This window comes from Schistocerca gregaria, chromosome 2, assembly GCF_023897955.1.
Source record: "Schistocerca gregaria isolate iqSchGreg1 chromosome 2, iqSchGreg1.2, whole genome shotgun sequence".
Lineage (NCBI taxonomy): Eukaryota > Metazoa > Arthropoda > Insecta > Orthoptera > Acrididae > Schistocerca > Schistocerca gregaria.
In genome coordinates, this window is record NC_064921.1 from 715,924,575 (window position 1) to 715,943,617 (window position 19,043).

Below are 19,043 nucleotides of genomic sequence, written 5' to 3' on the forward strand. Positions count from 1 at the left end.
TCTTCAGCACGGTCAAAACGGTAGGGCTCGTCCGGGATTTGAACCCGGGACCTCCTGCACCCAAAGCAGGAATCATACCCCTTTTTTTTTGTTATTTTTTTTTTTGTTTTTTTTTTATTTGTATACAAGTAAATAAAATCCCTTCTTTTGGGGTTATGGAAAGGAAATAGTTCCGCAACATTCTTCCATCATTGAGTTGGAGCGATTTTTATATTAGAGCCAGGCTTACTTCAGCCTGATGGCTTCTCATGGGTGTGTCAGCAACCTATTAGTGCTGCGACACGAGGGCGAAGGGTAAACGAAATAGCCACCTTGTTGGCGTAAAATGAATGAGAAGCTTAATAGATAATTTCATAAAGGAAAAAAAAAAGGAATTCTGAGGTTGAACAACATGTCGTTTGATCGTTCTTCAGCTCTGTCGGTGAGACAATGTTCGGTTCAAGAAATTTGCGTAGTTGTCTTTGTATTTCATTTGTCGTTCGAGCTTTTGATGTTCTGTCATCAGGTACATCCAATAATCTGCTTCACTTTTCGTCATAGCCGTTGAGATGTAATGGACTGTCAGTCCTTTGAGCCAGTTGGCTGACCTTCTTTTAGTGTTAGGATATGGCGCGTCATCAGGCAGAAGGACGTGTGTCGGTGAAATTGTGTTAGGTGACGTACGTAGCACATGTGCTAGTTTTTGCCTGAAGAGATTCCACACGTCTTTCACATCTTCACAGACGAAGCGATGTTCTGCAGTGTCGACGACATTGCAGCTGGAACAGTTTGGTGTGTGTGCCAGACGTATCGCGTGCAGTTTGGAGTTGGTTGGGATTTTTCTATTGACTGCGAGGTACCACGTCGATCGCACATTGGATGGTAGATGGGGGTCAGATATGTTGTCCCATATGTTTTTCCAATTATAATGTCGAAACTTGTTTTCTATTCGATTGCGCAATTTTCCTTCCAGCAAGGTGTTGTAAACCTCCTTAACCCGATATATGTCCTTCTCCGGTATTCTATGGCGTACATAGCTGTATTCCACCAGAAAGTGTTTATAGTGGTACAGCTCGTGGGAGATGTGATGCACATCGATTGGTGGATCTCTGCTGACTGGGGTGATTTCACGTAAGAGATGAGCCACTAAGGTCCGCGGTGATCGTTGCCACTGTTTATAAGTTTTGCTAACGTATAGCGCTTGCGCTTTAAGGTAGATGTCCGTCAGTTGTAGCCCTCCATTGCGTGTCGGTAGCGTCAAGGTATCATATGAAACCTTAAATATCTGACCTCTGCTGACAAAATAACCAAGCGCTGCTTGCATTTGGTGTGCAATGGTTCGTGGCAGAGGCAGCACTTGAGCAACATAGTTGACTTTGGAAGTGATGTATGTATTGGCCAGTTGCACTTTTTGTATTACGTTTAAATTACGCAAGCTGTGTTGTTTTATGCTTGCCCGTAAGGTGGCAAGTAATTTTCGATAATTGAGAGCGGCCGTGCGGCGGATATTACTCGTATATTCTATTCCAAGGCATTTGATTTTTTCCACAGTGTTGATACTTCCAGCGGCTCTGATCTCTATACCCCGACCAAGATTCATAATACCAGATTTATTGCGGTTGAGTTTAGCTCCTGACGCCATTTCGTAGGTCGCCACAACTTCAAGTACTGTTTCCACCTCTCTTTCGTCAGTCACAAGTACCCCTACATCGTCCGCGTAGGCTTGACATATGATCTTGTGTCCGCGTATATGTAATCCACGGAGTTGCCGAGTCAGAGATACTAAGAGAGGTTCAAGCGCAATCGCGAAAAGCGTCATGGATATTGGGCAACCTTGTCTTACCGAACTCTGAATATTGATCGGGTGACTGAGTTGTCCGTTGACACTGATTCTTGACGTGCTATTCGTCAGTATGTTTTTCACGGAGGCTATAATTTTCTGGGGGAAGTGCATGGATGTCATACACCGGAGCAGGTACGAATGATTAACTTTATCAAAAGCTTTTTCAAAGTCAAGCGACATCAGAGCACAGCGAATGTTGCAGGCTTCCGATATCGCTATAATGTCTCTGTAGTCGCATAAGGTCTGAAATATCGTTCTGTCCTTTCCCACACTTGTCTGGTAGGCTCCTGTCACTGTACGAATAACAGAATTGAACCTTTGCATCATGATACGGGCGAAGATTTTATAATCACTATTGAGAAGTGTTATGGGTCGAAGATTCTCCACGGTTTTGCCTCCTGGTGTTTTGGGGACTAAGACCACTGTACCTTCACAGAATTCCTTCGGAAGGTCAGTGTCCGCATTTAGTATTTCATTGCATACGAGTGTCAATTTAGCAATTATTTGTTCGCGAAAAGTTTGATAAAATTCAGCGGGTAGCCCATCTGGTCCAGGTGATTTGTTCTTTGGGCTCTTCGAGATGGCATCTTCGACGTCTTCGTCCGTTATTCTCGCTGCGAGCACATCAGCTTCTTCTGGAGTGAGTCGCTCTGTCGTCCTAGCAGTGAGAGCTTGCTGCGCCGTTTCATCTGTCTGTGTATTGGCCAGCAATTCACTAAAGTGTCGATGGATCTCGTCTCGTATTGCAGCTTGATCTGTCAAGAGTCTCCCGTCTGAAGTTTTGAGTTCCGTCAGAATTTTAAGTTTTTGTCTTTTGTTCTCTTGGAGAATGTGGTACATCGATGTTGTTTCTTCTCGTGTACCGTTCTGCAAACGCGTTCGTATTTTACAGCCTTCGAGATGGTGTCTCTGCAGGTTGAGCAATTTTGCTTTTATTCTGTTGATTTGCCCATAATTTGTTATGACTGTAGCATCACGAACGCACAAGTCTCTCAGACAGCTGAAGTAAAACTCTACTGTCCGCTTCCGCCAGGCGACTTTTTCACGGGAGTAAGTTTTCATTGTCTTTATTATTGCGGGCTTCGCGCAGTTTAGCCACCAATTCAGCGCCGTGCCGTACAAGTGGAACTTCCTTTCACATTCTGCCCAAGTGGTGTGGAAGGCGGCGTGACATCCAGGATCCGAAAGATGAGTAACGTTTAGCTTCCACTGACCTCTCGCCCTGTAAGTGCCATGTTTCTCTAAATTTATCGTACATATGTACGCGATATGATCAGAGAAAATCGTGGGCCATAGCTCAGACTGTAAAACGTGTCTCCTTAAATTGGATGTGGCGTAAATTCTGTCGATACGACTGGCAGAATGGCTGGTGATATAGGTGAAACCTAGCCTATCACCGTGTTTTAGTTCCCAAGTATCAAACAGTTGGAAGTCTCTGACGATGTCCTCCAGCTCCAGAGATTTGTTAAAATTTGGCGTCTGATCCTTGGGACTCAGCACGCAATTAAAGTCACCCGCAAAAATTATTTGGTCAAATCGCACCGCGAAAAGGGGGGCGATGTCCTCTTTGAAAAATTCGGCCCTGCGGCGCTTGTTTCCGGTTCCTGACGGGGCATATATGTTGATAAACCTGGTGTTGTTTATCGTGACAGCGAGACCTCTACTGTTAGGCAGTTGCGCCACGTCTGTAAGTAGGATCCCCTCTTTAGTCATAATCGCTGTGCCGAGGCTATTGTCATTGCCAGGATTGATGACGGCGTTGTAGCCAGTGATGTCGTCCAAACGGATAGCCGTTACTTCTTGCAGCATTAAGATGTCAATATCAGCGGCGTACAGAAAATCTTGGAGATTTCTCAGATTGAGGGTGCTGCTAATTTTATTTATATTCAAGGTTGCAATTCTGTACGCCTGTAAAGCCGTCATGTCGACTATACCGTGTCAGGTGGTGTACTGTTTGCCAAGGGAAGTGGATGCTTGCTCCACTTAGAAGAAGTCGGCATCATCATCTGCCGCACGAGTATCTTTGATGGTGGTTTGTTGCCGGGTGGACACATCCTGTCGACGGTCGGGTGCCGTCCGTCCTGAACGTTGTGCTGTGTCAGCCATTTCTGCATCATGGCTTTGCTCCTCCATGTCATCCGCCCAGTATCGCGTGCACGTAACTTCCCGCGTGTACGTGTTGGGTACAAGTGGAAGGTCCTTCAGACTAGCTGTACCGTCTTGAATGTGGATTCCACGGTCGGGGTCAGTGTCCTCATTTCGAGTCTTCTTTTTTATTGTTCGATCTTCCAGAGGAGTTGCCTGTGTCGTCTCCGCCAGTTCTTGGCCTATTTGTTTCGCCTTTTCGCGCAGAATTGGCGCGGCTTCTGCTGCTCCCTGACGGGCTATTCGACGTTTCTTCCGTTTCTCTGGTGAAACAGTTATAGGCTGCTGGTCATTATCCTCCGACGTGGCAACCGTATCTTCTTTGTGTTGCCCGACTTCTTCGAGTGATTTGCACATGCCTTCTTCTGCCGTCTTAGCCTGGTCTTGTTCTCCACGCCTGTCAGTTTCCTCGTATTGTGAGTGTGCTGGACCTGTAGCTTCTGTGCTGCTAGTATCCATGGCTACGCTACCATCGGGAACGTCGGCATAAGCAACTACCGCCGTGTCGATACACATGTCTGGGGCGACCTCACTGCGTAGTGCGGCGGCGTACGTCACGGGTAGCGTGGCCATTTGACTAGGCGGGTCTCGCTCCCCAGTCGGCAGTTGCGTCACACGCCGTTGAACACACTGCGCGCGGACGTGTTGCGTAGAACCACAGCCCGAGCAGGTTCTCGGCTGGCCATCGTAAATGATGATCGCTCTATATCCACCAATCCAGAGATACGACGGGATATGTTTCAGCATGTCAATCTTAACTTGCCTGACTCCATTTAATACTGGATACTTGTGCAAGCTAGACCATTTTTCGGCGACATTGCTGATAATGGTGCCATAGTCTCTCAGTTTGTTGTTAATCTCCTCGGGGGTTATTTCAAAGGGGAGCTCAAAGATTCGAACCGTTCGTATTCCCATTCCGGCACGCGAAACCGTGACCTGCCCTATGTGTCCGTCTGAATGTTTGAATTTTGCCATCCCACCACATGCTTCTACAATTTGGTCGCACTTGTCAGAACTGGATAACTTAAGGAACACAGTCGGACTGACAATCGACAGGTGTATTCCAATCAATTCATCCACTTTGATCTGAAAAGTTTCTTCGATAAATGCCTCAACTTCGTAAGATTTCGGTCGGGTGTAGTTCGGATCGAAAATCAACTTCAAAGTATCGCGTCGCGTTGTCTGATCCATTATGTCAATCTAAAAATGTTATCGTGAACTATGACTAACGCAGAAGGCGCGCACTCACCACACAGCGCCGGCCGCTCGCAGCGCCGATGTAAACACCGCAACAGCCGCACCGCACGTCCGCACAGCACGGCCGCTGGCGGCGGAATGCCCCTAGACCAACGAGCCTTCTCGATGCACATGACTATCGCCTCCGTTCTTGGTATCACCGTGCAGAGCTGCTGCTCACCCAGCGTTCTCCCTGGCTGTTGCGGTTTGATTGTTTTTATCCTTGTCTTTTACTATAGCAACTTCTAGAATCGGACGGAGCTCGTAGCCGATGCCCTTGCTTACGCAGGAAAAAATCTGTTGGAGCTACGGGTTTCCAGGTAGTACACCGGCAAAACCGTCGTTTCCGTGGTGTAGCGGTTATCACGTCTGCTTTACACGCAGAAGGTCCCCGCTTCGATCCCGGGCGGAAGCACGACTTTTCTTAAACCCGTTTTCGGATTCCATTTCCGAGATAACGTCACGTCTGCGTGTGCGGGATAATAAATGTCGTGTGCTACACCGATATCGCCTCATTTTACTGTCAAATGCTCTTGCTCCCATAGTGCACCGGTATTCAGTAACTCAGAACGCTCGTAGCTCCATTCTGGCCTGCAAAATTTAGTATCCATTTCTTCAAGACTACTTCAAGTTCGCTTCATACTGGCTTTCCTGATCTCTTTGCACTCGCCTTGTCACAACTCTGTTGAAGTGTGAACGTAACTAATAGTGAGAAACTCGTAACTACGCTCAGTCTTGTATCCCACTCTTTGGTTGACGTTGTCGCTAATCAGATGAAGGTAGACTGCTCCACGATTGAGCTTCGTCTCCACTCACGGTGCACACGTTCTGCAAAGACAACCTTTGTTTTCCGTTGCATGCAAGATTACTGTCGGCTCTTCTACAGTAATCGACCTATGTAATTTACTGGTATCAGATTCTTGCCATATCAAACGGTCCCTTCATGACCGTAGGGCCACACACAGCGTGCTGCGGCACGCATCTGTTCTTCATTGCAGAGCTACAAACGTGGGTGAGCTCCACCTACTCTTCAGCACGGTCAAAACGGCAGGGCTCGTCCGGGATTTGAACCCGGGACCTCCTGCACCCAAAGCAGGAATCATACCCCTAGACCAAAGAGCCACTTGCCGGTGGCAGTGAAGGTAATCCCAAGCAGTCCAGCTCCGAGGAACACAAACTTTCATGTAAATCAGAAAGAAAAGCGCTTTCTGAAGGCAGCGCCCACCACTGATGGAAAGAATATTAAAGGCAATGAATGTAGAGTGAATAATTTCATCGCGCTCTGCAGATGAACAGACGGTGGTGTTTCACTTTCGTCATGTGCTTTCTTAGCATCAAGGGAAGGCAAATGCACTAAACAAAAGAACACCGGGAATCCGAAACACCAACTCATAACGAAAAGATAGCCGAATATACTGCAAGCAAAACTTCCAAACACGACTCCTGAAGGCGTCGGTGCCTTAAGAATTATTCCGTGCAGCAATGATCATCTACGAAGAGCCAACTGTATGTGTCGCTCCACCACGCAACTTTTTTTGATATCGTTTTACCTAAATTTCCATTACCTGTTCGTTACAAGAATACCGTGTGGCTTTCAACTGGTCTGCCTCGTCCAGCAGCGATAGTAGTAACTAAACCGACCACAGTATCATTAAAAGTAGGTCAGACACAAAAGTCGGAGTTGCTCTGTAGCTCATGTTATTCTGCTTTCAAATGCAATTGTATGGCTGGGAGTAGGGGCGTACTCCTGTAATGCAGGCGTCCGGGAGGCCGTTTCTGTGGGAGACATCTGGGAACAACTACAGACACGGCCGTTTCATTAGCTCAGGAACGACCGCGATGCTCTTATCGAGCTCTGCAGATTGACCGGACTGCAGTGCGGAATTTTCTGCTAGTGGTGGCTCGGGGTTAAGAGAAGTCGGGAGGTGTGAGCAAAACTACATCGGGAAACCGAAACAGACGACTCATAACGAAAAGATTGCGGAATGTACTGCAAAAGCAAACGTTGGAGAAGACGAACTCTGAAGCCGTCGGTGCTTTAACAATCATTCCGTGCAGCAACGATAATCTGGGTAGAGCGAAGGGTGGGTTCCGCTCGACCACACAACAAATTTTATATAATGTTCTACTTGTTCTAAATTTGCGTTTCCAGATCATCAGTAAAATACTGTGTGATTTACACCTGGCTTGCTTCTTCCAAAAGCGATATTAAGAAATACATCGACTGCAACGTCATTAGGGGTAGCGGGTCGGGGCGCCTGCGCGCCAGCGGCGGCCTGTCGGGGCTGCTGGTGCCTCCATGTAGAGCTACCGCTGGGCCCGGGCTCCTTGCCGCTAACGAAGTGATTGCTTTTGGTGACATCATATGCAATAGCGACTGCGCGAATTGACGGTAGCTCGTACGGAAAGCAAGAGTAGCTGATGCTACCGAGGACTCGGCCGCGAGCTTGTCCGACGACTTCTTGGGCTCTTATTCGTGGTGGCATTCAGACAGGCAAGGGTGCTGTCGATTGTTGCGTACGAATGCGAAATACCTGCATTGTGCGTTTCCGCAAAGTGATTTTTACGCCAAAGTTGTGATCGTCCTGCAAGTTGTGTCACATGTGGATCTCAGAGCTTAGCAGTTTCCGTGGTGTAGCGGTTATCACGTCTGCCTAACAGGCAGAAGGTCTCCGTTTCGATTCCGGGCGTAATCACTTTTTCGGCGCACTCAACAAGACACTTGCTACAATCTCTACTGTGAACATTTAAATCAATTTCTAACGTCCAACCACCAGGCTGCAGATGGCTCAAATGATACGTGAAACTCTTTCAGAACCGGCTACTTGGTTTTTGTGCTTACCTGGAGGGCAGGAAATGCGCTGAACAGCCGCCGGCATGCCGGTAGTCGCCACACGTTTGCACAAAACGCAAGGGCTCGTCCGGGATTTGAACACGGGACCTCCTGCACCCGAAGCAGGAATCATACCCCTAGACCAACGAGCCTTCTCGATGCACATGACTATCGCCTCCGTTCTTGGTACCACCGTGCAGAGCTGCTGCTCATCCAGCGTTCTCCCTGGCTGTTGCGGTTTGATTGTTTTTATCCTTGTCTTTTACTATAGCAACTTCTAGAATCGGACGGAGCTCGTAGCCGATGCCCTTGCTTACGCAGGAAAAATCTGTTGGAGCTACGGGTTTCCAGGTAGTACACCGGCAAAACCGTCGTTTCCGTGGTGTAGCGGTTATCACGTCTGCTTTACACGCAGAAGGTCCCCGCTTCGATCCCGGGCGGAAGCACGACTTTTCTTAAACCCGTTTTCGGATTCCATTTCCGAGATAACGTCACGTCTGCGTGTGCGGGATAATAAATGTCGTGTGCTACACCGATATCGCCTCATTTTACTGTCAAATGCTCTTGCTCCCATAGTGCACCGGTATTCAGTAACTCAGAACGCTCGTAGCTCCATTCTGGCCTGCAAAATTTACTATCCATTTCTTCAAGACTACTTCAAGTTCGCTTCATACTGGCTTTCCTGATCTCTTTGCACTCGCCTTGTCACAACTCTGTTGAAGTGTGAACGTAACTAATAGTGAGAAACTCTTAACTACGCTCAGTCTTGTATCCCACTCTTTGGTTGACGTTGTCGCTAATCAGATGAAGGTAGACTGCTCCACGATTGAGCTTCGTCTCCACTCACGGTGCACACGTTCTGCAAAGACAACCTTTGTTTTCCGTTGCATGCAAGATTACTGTCGGCTCTTCTACAGTAATCGACCTATGTAATTTACTGGTATCAGATTCTTGCCATATCAAACGGTCCCTTCATGACCGTAGGGCCACACACAGCGTGCTGCGGCACGCATCTGTTCTTCATTGCAGAGCTACAAACGTGGGTGAGCTCCACCTACTCTTCAGCACGGTCAAAACGGTAGGGCTCGTCCGGGATTTGAACCCGGGACCTCCTGCACCCAAAGCAGGAATCATACCCCTAGACCAACGAGCCACTTGCCGGTGGCAGTGAAGGTAATCCCAAGCAGTCCAGCTCCGAGGAACACAAACTTTCATGTAAATCAGAAAGAAAAGCGCTTTCTGAAGGCAGCGCCCACCACTGATGGAAAGAATATTAAAGGCAATGAATGTAGAGTGAATAATTTCATCGCGCTCTGCAGATGAACAGACGGTGGTGTTTCACTTTCGTCATCTGCTTTCTTAGCATCAAGGGAAGGCAAATGCACTAAACAAAAGAACACCGGGAATCCGAAACACCAACTCATAACCAAAAGATAGCGGAATATACTGCAAGCAAAACTTCCAAACACGACTCCTGAAGGCGTCGGTGCCTTAAGAATTATTCCGTGCAGCAATGATCATCTACGAAGAGCCAACTGTATGTGTCGCTCCACCACGCTACTTTTTTTTATATCGTTTTACCTAAATTTCCATTACCTGTTCGTTACAAGAATACCGTGTGGCTTTCAACTGGTCTGTTTCGTCCAGCAGCGATAGTAGTAACTAAACCGACCACAGTATCATTAAAAGTAGGTCAGACACAAAAGTCGGAGTTGCTCTGTAGCTCATGTTATTCTGCTTTCAAATGCAATTGTATGGCTGGGAGTAGGGGCGTACTCCTGTAATGCAGGCGTCCGGGAGGCCGTTTCTGTGGGAGACATCTGGGAACAACTACAGACACGGCCGTTTCATTAGCTCAGGAACGACCGCGATGCTCTTATCGAGCTCTGCAGATTGACCGGACTGCAGTGCGGAATTTTCTGCTAGTGGTGGCTCGGGGTTAAGAGAAGTCGGGAGGTGTGAGCAAAACTACATCGGGAAACCGAAACAGACGACTCATAACGAAAAGATTGCGGAATGTACTGCAAAAGCAAACGTTGGAGAAGACGAACTCTGAAGCCGTCGGTGCTTTAACAATCATTCCGTGCAGCAACGATAATCTGGGAAGAGCGAAGGGTGGGTTCCGCTCGACCACACAACAAATTTTATATAATGTTCTACTTGTTCTAAATTTGCGTTTCCAGATCATCAGTAAAATACTGTGTGATTTACACCTGGCTTGCTTCTTCCAAAAGCGATATTAAGAAATACATCGACTGCAACGTCATTAGGGGTCGCGGGTCCGGGCGCCGGCGCGCCAGCGGCGGCCTGTCGGGGCTGCTGGTGCCTCCATGTAGAGCTACCGCTGGGCCCGGGCTCCTTGCCGCTGACGAAGTGATTGCTTTTGGTGACATCATATGCAATAGCGACTGCGCGAATTGACGGTAGCTCGTACGGAAAGCAAGAGTAGCTGATGCTACCGAGGACTCGGGCGCGAGCTTGTCCGACGACTTCTTGGGCTCTTATTCGTGGTGGCATTCAGACAGGCAAGGGTGCTGTCGATTGTTGCGTACGAATGCGAAATACCTGCATTGTGCGTTTCCGCAAAGTGATTTTTACGCCAAAGTTGTGATCGTCCTGCAAGTTGTGTCACATGTGGATCTCAGAGCTTAGCAGTTTCCGTGGTGTAGCGGTTATCACGTCTGCCTAACAGGCAGAAGGTCTCCGTTTCGTTTAACGGCGTAATCACTTTTTCGTCGCACTCAACAAGACACTTGCTACAATCTCTACTGTGAACATTTAAATCAATTTCAAACGTCCAACCACCAGGCTGCAGATGGCTCAAATGATACGTGAAACTCTTTCAGAACCGGTTACTTGGTTTTTGTGCTTACCTGGAGGGCAGGAAATGCGCTGAACAGCCGCCGGCATGCCGGTAGTCGCCACACGTTTGCACAAAACGCAAGGTCTCGTCCGGGATTTGAAACCGGGACCTCCTGCACCCGTAGCAGGAATCATACCCCTAGACCAACGAGCCTTCTCGATGCACATGACTATCGCCTCCGTTCTTGGTATCACCGTGCAGAGCTGCTGCTCACCCAGCGTTCTCCCTGGCTGTTGCGGTTTGATTGTTTTTATCGTTGTCTTTTACTATAGCAACTTCTAGAATCGGACGGAGCTCGTAGCCGATGCCCTTGCTTACGCAGGAAAAATCTGTTGGAGCTACGGTTTTCCAGGTAGTACAACGGCAAAACCGTCGTTTCCGTGGTGTAGCGGTTATCACGTCTGCTTTACACGCAGAAGGTCCCCGCTTAGATCCCGGGCGGAAGCACGACTTTTTTTAAACCCGTTTTCGGATTCCATTTCCGAGATAACGTCACGTCTGCGTGTGCGGGATAATAAATGTCGTGTGCTACACCGATATCGCCTCATTTTACTGTCAAATGCTCTTGCTCCCATAGTGCACCGGTATTCAGTAACTCAGAACGCTCGTAGCTCCATTCTGGCCTGCAAAATTTACTATCCATTTCTTCAAGACTACTTCAAGTTCGCTTCATACTGGCTTTCCTGATCTCTTTGCACTCGCCTTGTCACAACTCTGTTGAAGTGTGAACGTAACTAATAGTGAGAAACTCTTAACTACGCTCAGTCTTGTATCCCACTCTTTGGTTGACGTTGTCGCTAATCAGATGAAGGTAGACTGCTCCACGATTGAGCTTCGTCTCCACTCACGGTGCACACGTTCTGCAAAGACAACCTTTGTTTTCCGTTGCATGCAAGATTTCTGTCGGCTCTTCTACAGTAATCGACCTATGTAATTTACTGGTATCAGATGCTTGCCATATCAAACGGTCCCTTCATGACCGTAGGGCCACACACAGCGTGCTGCGGCACGCATCTGTTCTTCATTGCAGAGCTACAAACGTGGGTGAGCTCCACCTACTCTTCAGCACGGTCAAAACGGTAGGGCTCGTCCGGGATTTGAACCCGTGACCTCCTGCACCCAAAGCAGGAATCATACCCCTAGACCAACGAGCCGCTTGCCGGTGGCAGTGAAGGTAATCCCAAGCAGTCCAGCTCCGAGGAACACAAACTTTCATGTAAATCAGAAAGAAAAGCGCTTTCTGAAGGCAGCGCCAACCACTGATGGAAAGAATATTAAAGGCAATGAATGTAGAGTGAATAATTTCATCGCGTTCTGCAGATGAACAGACGGTGGTGTTTCACTTTCGTCATCTGCTTTCTTAGCATCAAGGGAAGGCAAATGCACTAAACAAAAGAACACCGGGAATCCGAAACACCAACTCATAACCAAAAGATAGCGGAATATACTGCAAGCAAAACTTCCAAACACGACTCCTGAAGGCGTCGGTGCCTTAAGAATTATTCCGTGCAGCAATGATCATCTACGAAGAGCCAACTGTATGTGTCGCTCCACCACGCTACTTTTTTTTATATCGTTTTACCTAAATTTCCATTACCTGTTCGTTACAAGAATACCGTGTGGCTTTCAACTGGTCTGTTTCGTCCAGCAGCGATAGTAGTAACTAAACCGACCACAGTATCATTAAAAGTAGGTCAGACACAAAAGTCGGAGTTGCTCTGTAGCTCATGTTATTCTGCTTTCAAATGCAATTGTATGGCTGGGAGTAGGGGCGTACTCCTGTAATGCAGGCGTCCGGGAGGCCGTTTCTGTGGGAGACATCTGGGAACAACTACAGACACGGCCGTTTCATTAGCTCAGGAACGACCGCGATGCTCTTATCGAGCTCTGCAGATTGACCGGACTGCAGTGCGGAATTTTCTGCTAGTGGTGGCTCGGGGTTAAGAGAAGTCGGGAGGTGTGAGCAAAACTACATCGGGAAACCGAAACAGACGACTCATAACGAAAAGATTGCGGAATGTACTGCAAAAGCAAACGTTGGAGAAGACGAACTCTGAAGCCGTCGGTGCTTTAACAATCATTCCGTGCAGCAACGATAATCTGGGAAGAGCGAAGGGTGGGTTCCGCTCGACCACACAACAAATTTTATATAATGTTCTACTTGTTCTAAATTTGCGTTTCCAGATCATCAGTAAAATACTGTGTGATTTACACCTGGCTTGCTTCTTCCAAAAGCGATATTAAGAAATACATCGACTGCAACGTCATTAGGGGTCGCGGGTCCGGGCGCCGGCGCGCCAGCGGCGGCCTGTCGGGGCTGCTGGTGCCTCCATGTAGAGCTACCGCTGGGCCCGGGCTCCTTGCCGCTGACGAAGTGATTGCTTTTGGTGACATCATATGCAATAGCGACTGCGCGAATTGACGGTAGCTCGTACGGAAAGCAAGAGTAGCTGATGCTACCGAGGACTCGGGCGCGAGCTTGTCCGACGACTTCTTGGGCTCTTATTCGTGGTGGCATTCAGACAGGCAAGGGTGCTGTCGATTGTTGCGTACGAATGCGAAATACCTGCATTGTGCGTTTCCGCAAAGTGATTTTTACGCCAAAGTTGTGATCGTCCTGCAAGTTGTGTCACATGTGGATCTCAGAGCTTAGCAGTTTCCGTGGTGTAGCGGTTATCACGTCTGCCTAACAGGCAGAAGGTCTCCGTTTCGTTTAACGGCGTAATCACTTTTTCGTCGCACTCAACAAGACACTTGCTACAATCTCTACTGTGAACATTTAAATCAATTTCAAACGTCCAACCACCAGGCTGCAGATGGCTCAAATGATACGTGAAACTCTTTCAGAACCGGTTACTTGGTTTTTGTGCTTACCTGGAGGGCAGGAAATGCGCTGAACAGCCGCCGGCATGCCGGTAGTCGCCACACGTTTGCACAAAACGCAAGGGCTCGTCCGGGATTTGAACCCGGGACCTCCTGCACCCGAAGCAGGAATCATACCCCTAGACCAACGAGCCTTCTCGATGCACATGACTATCGCCTCCGTTCTTGATATCACCGTGCAGAGCTGCTGCTCACCCAGCGTTCTCCCTGGCTGTTGCGGTTTGATTGTTTTTATCGTTGTCTTTTACTATAGCAACTTCTAGAATCGGACGGAGCTCGTAGCCGATGCCCTTGCTTACGCAGGAAAAATCTGTTGGAGCTACGGTTTTCCAGGTAGTACAACGGCAAAACCGTCGTTTCCGTGGTGTAGCGGTTATCACGTCTGCTTTACACGCAGAAGGTCCCCGCTTAGATCCCGGGCGGAAGCACGACTTTTTTTAAACCCGTTTTCGGATTCCATTTCCGAGATAACGTCACGTCTGCGTGTGCGGGATAATAAATGTCGTGTGCTACACCGATATCGCCTCATTTTACTGTCAAATGCTCTTGCTCCCATAGTGCACCGGTATTCAGTAACTCAGAACGCTCGTAGCTCCATTCTGGCCTGCAAAATTTACTATCCATTTCTTCAAGACTACTTCAAGTTCGCTTCATACTGGCTTTCCTGATCTCTTTGCACTCGCCTTGTCACAACTCTGTTGAAGTGTGAACGTAACTAATAGTGAGAAACTCTTAACTACGCACAGTCTTGTATCCCACTCTTTGGTTGACGTTGTCGCTAATCAGATGAAGGTAGACTGCTCCACGATTGAGCTTCGTCTCCACTCACGGTGCACACGTTCTGCAAAGACAACCTTTGTTTTCCGTTGCATGCAAGATTACTGTCGGCTCTTCTACAGAAATCGACCTATGTAATTTACTGGTATCAGATTCTTGCCATATCAAACGGTCCCTTCATGACCGTAGGGCCACACACAGCGTGCTGCGGTACGCATCTGTTCTTCATTGCAGAGCTACAAACGTGGGTGAGCTCCACCTACTCTTCAGCACGGTCAAAACGGTAGGGCTCGTCCGGGATTTGAACCCGGGACCTCCTGCACCCAAAGCAGGAATCATACCCCTAGACCAACGAGCCACTTGCCGGTGGCAGTGAAGGTAATCCCAAGCAGTCCAGCTCCGAGGAACACAAACTTTCATGTAAATCAGAAAGAAAAGCGCTTTCTGAAGGCAGCGCCCACCACTGATGGAAAGAATATTAAAGGCAATGAATGTAGAGTGAATAATTTCATCGCGCTCTGCAGATGAACAGACGGTGGTGTTTCACTTTCGTCATGTGCTTTCTTAGCATCAAGGGAAGGCAAATGCACTAAACAAAAGAACACCGGGAATCCGAAACACCAACTCATAACCAAAAGATAGCGGAATATACTGCAAGCAAAACTTCCAAACACGACTCCTGAAGGCGTCGGTGCCTTAAGAATTATTCCGTGCAGCAATGATCATCTACGAAGAGCCAACTGTATGTGTCGCTCCACCACGCAACTTTTTTTGATATCGTTTTACCTAAATTTCCATTACCTGTTCGTTACAAGAATACCGTGTGGCTTTCAACTGGTCTGCTTCGTCCAGCAGCGATAGTAGTAACTAAACCGACCACAGTATCATTAAAAGTAGGTCAGACACAAAAGTCGGAGTTGCTCTGTAGCTCATGTTATTCTGCTTTCAAATGCAATTGTATGGCTGGGAGTAGGGGCGTACTCCTGTAATGCAGGCGTCCGGGAGGCCGTTTCTGTGGGAGACATCTGGGAACAACTACAGACACGGCCGTTTCATTAGCTCAGGAACGACCGCGATGCTCTTATCGAGCTCTGCAGATTGACCGGACTGCAGTGCGGAATTTTCTGCTAGTGGTGGCTCGGGGTTAAGAGAAGTCGGGAGGTGTGAGCAAAACTACATCGGGAAACCGAAACAGACGACTCATAACGAAAAGATTGCGGAATGTACTGCAAAAGCAAACGTTGGAGAAGACGAACTCTGAAGCCGTCGGTGCTTTAACAATCATTCCGTGCAGCAACGATAATCTGGGAAGAGCGAAGGGTGGGTTCCGCTCGACCACACAACAAATTTTATATAATGTTCTACTTGTTCTAAATTTGCGTTTCCAGATCATCAGTAAAATACTGTGTGATTTACACCTGGCTTGCTTCTTCCAAAAGCGATATTAAGAAATACATCGACTGCAACGTCATTAGGGGTCGCGGGTCGGGGCGCCGGCGCGCCAGCGGCGGCCTGTCGGGGCTGCTGGTGCCTCCATGTAGAGCTACCGCTGGGCCCGGGCTCCTTGCCGCTAACGAAGTGATTGCTTTTGGTGACATCATATGCAATAGCGACTGCGCGAATTGACGGTAGCTCGTACGGAAAGCAAGAGTAGCTGATGCTACCGAGGACTCGGCCGCGAGCTTGTCCGACGACTTCTTGGGCTCTTATTCGTGGTGGCATTCAGACAGGCAAGGGTGCTGTCGATTGTTGCGTACGAATGCGAAATACCTGCATTGTGCGTTTCCGCAAAGTGATTTTTACGCCAAAGTTGTGATCGTCCTGCAAGTTGTGTCACATGTGGATCTCAGAGCTTAGCAGTTTCCGTGGTGTAGCGGTTATCACGTCTGCCTAACAGGCAGAAGGTCTCCGTTTCGATTCCGGGCGTAATCACTTTTTCGTCGCACTCAACAAGACACTTGCTACAATCTCTACTGTGAACATTTAAATCAATTTCAAACGTCCAACCACCAGGCTGCAGATGGCTCAAATGATACGTGAAACTCTTTCAGAACCGGTTACTTGGTTTTTGTGCTTACCTGGAGGGCAGGAAATGCGCGGAACAGCCGCCGGCATGCCGGTAGTCGCCACACGTTTGCACAAAACGCAAGGGCTCGTCCGGGATTTGAAACCGGGACCTCCTGCACCCGTAGCAGGAATCATACCCCTAGACCAACGAGCCTTCTCGATGCACATGACTATCGCCTCCGTTCTTGGTATCACCGTGCAGAGCTGCTGCTCACCCAGCGTTCTCCCTGGCTGTTGCGGTTTGATTGTTTTTATCGTTGTCTTTTACTATAGCAACTTCTAGAATCGTACGGAGCTCGTAGCCGATGCCCTTGCTTACGCAGGAAAAATCTGTTGGAGCTACGGTTTTCCAGGTAGTACAACGGCAAAACCGTCGTTTCCGTGGTGTAGCGGTTATCACGTCTGCTTTACACGCAGAAGGTCCCCGGTTCGATCCCGGGCGGAAGCACGACTTTTTTTAAACCCGTTTTCGGATTCCATTTCCGAGATAACGTCACGTCTGCGTGTGCGGGATAATAAATGTCGTGTGCTACACCGATATCGCCTCATTTTACTGTCAAATGCTCTTGCTCCCATAGTGCACCGGTATTCAGTAACTCAGAACGCTCGTAGCTCCATTCTGGCCTGCAAAATTTACTATCCATTTCTTCAAGACTACTTCAAGTTCGCTTCATACTGGCTTTCCTGATCTCTTTGCACTCGCCTTGTCACAACTCTGTTGAAGTGTGAACGTAACTAATAGTGAGAAACTCTTAACTACGCTCAGTCTTGTATCCCACTCTTTGGTTGACGTTGTCGCTAATCAGATGAAGGTAGACTGCTCCACGATTGAGCTTCGTCTCCACTCACGGTGCACACGTTCTGCAAAGACAACCTTTGTTTTCCGTTGCATGCAAGATTATTGTCGGCTCTTCTACAGAAATCGACCTATGTAATTTACTGGTATCAGATTCTTGCCATATCAAACGGTCCCTTCATGACCGTAGGGCCACACACAGCGTGCTGCGGTACGCATCTGTTCTTCATTGCAGAGCTACAAACGTGGGTGAGCTCCACCTACTCTTCAGCACGGTCAAAACGGTAGGGCTCGTCCGGGATTTGAACCCGGGACCTCCTGCACCCAAAGCAGGAATCATACCCCTAGACCAACGAGCCACTTGCCGGTGGCAGTGAAGGTAATCCCAAGCAGTCCAGCTCCGAGGAACACAAACTTTCATGTAAATCAGAAAGAAAAGCGCTTTCTGAAGGCAGCGCCCACCACTGATGGAAAGAATATTAAAGGCAATGAATGTAGAGTGAATAATTTCATCGCGCTCTGCAGATGAACAGACGGTGGTGTTTCACTTTCGTCATGTGCTTTCTTAGCATCAAGGGAAGGCAAATGCACTAAACAAAAGAACACCGGGAATCCGAAACACCAACTCATAACCAAAAGATAGCGGAATATACTGCAAGCAAAACTTCCAAACACGACTCCTGAAGGCGTCGGTGCCTTAAGAATTATTCCGTGCAGCAATGATCATCTACGAAGAGCCAACTGTATGTGTCGCTCCACCACGCAACTTTTTTTGATATCGTTTTACCTAAATTTCCATTACCTGTTCGTTACAAGAATACCGTGTGGCTTTCAACTGGTCTGCTTCGTCCAGCAGCGATAGTAGTAACTAAACCGACCACAGTATCATTAAAAGTAGGTCAGACACAAAAGTCGGAGTTGCTCTGTAGCTCATGTTATTCTGCTTTCAAATGCAATTGTATGGCTGGGAGTAGGGGCGTACTCCTGTAATGCAGGCGTCCGGGAGGCCGTTTCTGTGGGAGACATCTGGGAACAACTACAGACACGGCCGTTTCATTAGCTCAGGAACGACCGCGATGCTCTTATCGAGCTCTGCAGATTGACCGGACTGCAGTGCGGAATTTTCTGCTAGTGGTGGCTCGGGGTTAAGAGAAGTCGGGAGGTGTGAGCAAAACTACATCGGGAAACCGAAACAGACGACTCATAACGAAAAGATTGCGGAATGTACTGCAAAAGCAAACGTTGGAGAAGACGAACTCTGAAGCCGTCGGTGCTTTAACAATCATTCCGTGCAGCAACGATAATCTGGGAAGAGCGAAGGGTGGGTTCCGCTCGACCACACAACAAATTTTATATAATGTTCTACTTGTTCTAAATTTGCGTTTCCAGATCATCAGTAAAATACTGTGTGATTTACACTTGGCTTGCTTCTTCCAAAAGCGATATTAAGAAATACATCGACTGCAACGTCATTAGGGGTCGCGGGTCCGGGCGCCGGCGCGCCAGCGGCGGCCTGTCGGGGCTGCTGGTGCCTCCATGTAGAGCTACCGCTGGGCCCGGGCTCCTTGCCGCTGACGAAGTGATTGCTTTTGGTGACATCATATGCAATAGCGACTGCGCG

The 19,043-nt window shown here is 48.3% G+C and overlaps 12 non-coding genes across 12 annotated transcripts; 5 read left to right on the top strand and 7 right to left on the bottom strand.

Moving 5' to 3' along the window:
• The first annotated feature begins 5,545 nt into the window (after positions 1 to 5,545).
• Trnav-uac (transfer RNA valine (anticodon UAC)) lies at positions 5,546 to 5,618 on the top strand. The gene has a single exon. It is a non-coding gene; the product is annotated as a tRNA-Val (tRNA).
• A 635-nt stretch (positions 5,619 to 6,253) lies between these two features.
• Positions 6,254 to 6,325, bottom strand: Trnap-ugg (transfer RNA proline (anticodon UGG)). Its single transcript has one exon. It is a non-coding gene; the product is annotated as a tRNA-Pro (tRNA).
• A 1,791-nt stretch (positions 6,326 to 8,116) lies between these two features.
• On the bottom strand, positions 8,117 to 8,188 carry Trnap-cgg (transfer RNA proline (anticodon CGG)). The gene has a single exon. It is a non-coding gene; the product is annotated as a tRNA-Pro (tRNA).
• A 221-nt stretch (positions 8,189 to 8,409) lies between these two features.
• On the top strand, positions 8,410 to 8,482 carry Trnav-uac (transfer RNA valine (anticodon UAC)). The gene has a single exon. It is a non-coding gene; the product is annotated as a tRNA-Val (tRNA).
• Positions 8,483 to 9,117: 635 nt separating this feature from the next.
• Positions 9,118 to 9,189, bottom strand: Trnap-ugg (transfer RNA proline (anticodon UGG)). Its single transcript has one exon. It is a non-coding gene; the product is annotated as a tRNA-Pro (tRNA).
• Positions 9,190 to 11,273: 2,084 nt separating this feature from the next.
• On the top strand, positions 11,274 to 11,346 carry Trnav-uac (transfer RNA valine (anticodon UAC)). Its single transcript has one exon. It is a non-coding gene; the product is annotated as a tRNA-Val (tRNA).
• Positions 11,347 to 11,981: 635 nt separating this feature from the next.
• Trnap-ugg (transfer RNA proline (anticodon UGG)) lies at positions 11,982 to 12,053 on the bottom strand. The gene has a single exon. It is a non-coding gene; the product is annotated as a tRNA-Pro (tRNA).
• A 1,791-nt stretch (positions 12,054 to 13,844) lies between these two features.
• Positions 13,845 to 13,916, bottom strand: Trnap-cgg (transfer RNA proline (anticodon CGG)). Its single transcript has one exon. It is a non-coding gene; the product is annotated as a tRNA-Pro (tRNA).
• A 221-nt stretch (positions 13,917 to 14,137) lies between these two features.
• On the top strand, positions 14,138 to 14,210 carry Trnav-uac (transfer RNA valine (anticodon UAC)). Its single transcript has one exon. It is a non-coding gene; the product is annotated as a tRNA-Val (tRNA).
• A 635-nt stretch (positions 14,211 to 14,845) lies between these two features.
• Positions 14,846 to 14,917, bottom strand: Trnap-ugg (transfer RNA proline (anticodon UGG)). The gene has a single exon. It is a non-coding gene; the product is annotated as a tRNA-Pro (tRNA).
• A 2,084-nt stretch (positions 14,918 to 17,001) lies between these two features.
• Positions 17,002 to 17,074, top strand: Trnav-uac (transfer RNA valine (anticodon UAC)). Its single transcript has one exon. It is a non-coding gene; the product is annotated as a tRNA-Val (tRNA).
• Positions 17,075 to 17,709: 635 nt separating this feature from the next.
• Trnap-ugg (transfer RNA proline (anticodon UGG)) lies at positions 17,710 to 17,781 on the bottom strand. Its single transcript has one exon. It is a non-coding gene; the product is annotated as a tRNA-Pro (tRNA).
• Between the last annotated feature and the right edge of the window lie 1,262 nt (positions 17,782 to 19,043).